Consider the following 2,096-nt stretch of genomic DNA (forward strand, 5'->3'; position numbering starts at 1 on the left):
TTGTAGATCTTCTTCTGTGAAGTGTCTATTCATTTCCTTAGCCCATTTGTCGATTGGATTATTTGCATTCTTGGTGTAGAGTTTTCTGAGTTCTTTATAGATTCTGGAGATTAGTGCTCTATCTGAAGTATGATTGGCAAAGATTTTCTCCCACTCTGTAGGCTCTTTCTTCGCATTGCTGATAGTTTCCTTGGCTCAGAGAAAGCTTTTTAGTTTGAATCTATACCAGTTATTGATTCTTGCTTTTATTTCTTATGTTATGGGAGTCCTGTTGAGGAAGTCTGGTCCTAAGCCGACATGTTGAAGCTCTGGACCTACTTTTTTTTCTATAAGATGCACAGTCTCTGGTCTGATTCCAAGGTCCTTAATCTATTTTGAGTTTAGTTTCGTGCATGGTGAGAGATATGGGTTTAGTTTCATTCTGTTGCATATGGATTTCCAATTCTCCCAGCACCATTTGTTGAAGAGGCTATCTTTTCTCCATTGCATATTTTTGGAACCTTTGTCTAGTATGAGAAAATTGTATTTATTTGGGTTTGTGTCCGTGTCCTCTATTCTGTACCATTCATCCACCTTTCTATTTTGGTACCAATACCATGCCGTTTTTGTTACTATTGCTTTGTGGTAGAGTTGAAGATCTGGTATTGCAATACCCCCTGCTTCACTCTTTCTACTGAGGATTGCTTTAGATATTCTGGGTTTTTTATTCTTCCAGATGAATTTCATAATTGCTAGTTCTATTTCTGTAAGGTACATCATTGGGATTTTATTTGGAATTGCATTGAATCTGTATAGCACTTTTGGTAGTATGGCCATTTTGACAATATTAATTCTTCCCATCCAAGAACATGGGAGATCTTTCCATCTTCTGAGGTTTTCTTTAATTTATTTCTTTAGTGTTCTGTAGTTCTCATTGTAGAGGTTTTTCACCTCTTTTGTAAGATTGATTCCTAAGTATTTTATTTTTTTTTTGAAGCTATTGTGAATGGGGTAGTTTTCCTAATTTCTCTTTCTGAAGATTCATCACTTATGTATAAAAATGCCTTAGATTTATGTGCATTGATCTTATATCCTGCTACTTTACTGAATTCACTTATGAGGTCTAAAAGTTTTCTGGTGAAATTTCCTGGTTCCTCTAAGTATATAATCATATCATCAGCAAATAGGAATAGTTTGAGTTCTTCTTTTCCTATTCATATCTCTTTAATTTTTTGGTCTGTCTAATTGCTCTGGCTACAGTTTCATGTTGAATAGAAGTGGTGAAAGAGGGCATCCCTGCCTTGTTCCAGTTTTTAGGGGAGATGCTTTCAGTTTTTCACCATTTAGAATGATATTGGCCATGGACTTAGCATTCATGGTGTTTACAATGTTAATGAATGTTCCCACTATCCCTATTTTTTCTAGTGTTTTGAGCATGAAGGGGTGCTGTATTTTATCAAATGCTTTTTCCGCATCTATCGAAATAATCATGTGATTCTTGACTTTAAGTCTATTGATATGGTGAATTACATTTATTGATTTTCTGATGTTGAACCAAACTTGCATCCCTGGGATGAAACCCACTTGATCATGGTGCATTATCTTTTTAATTTGTTTTTGTATGCAATTTGCTAAAATTTTGTTGAGAATTTTTGCGTCGATGTTCATTAAGGATATTGGTCTGAAATTTTCTTTCCTCGATGTGTCTCTGTCTGGCTTAGGTATCAGGGTGATATTGGCTTCATAGAATGAGTTTGGGAGGGTTCCCTCCTCTTCTATTTTATGGAATAGTTTGAGAAGTATTGGAATGAGCTCTTCTTTAAAGGATTTGTAGAACACAGCTGAGAACCCATCTGGTCCTGGACTTTTCTTTGTTGGTAGGCTTTTGATGACTTCATCTATTTCATTACTTGAAATTGGTCTATTTAAATTGTGTATGTCCTCCTCATTCAGTTTAGGCAATTCATATGTCTCTAGAAACCTGTTGATGTCTTCAAAATTTTCTATTTTGTTGGAGTATAGATTTTCAAAATAGCTTCAAATTATGTTTTGTATTTCATTTGTGTCTGTTGTGATATTTCCTTGTTCATTCCGAATTTTAGTGATTTGGGTTTTCT

The sequence above is a fragment of the Sciurus carolinensis genome, chromosome 11, assembly GCF_902686445.1.
Source record: "Sciurus carolinensis chromosome 11, mSciCar1.2, whole genome shotgun sequence".
NCBI classification, from domain to species: Eukaryota; Metazoa; Chordata; class Mammalia; order Rodentia; family Sciuridae; genus Sciurus; species Sciurus carolinensis.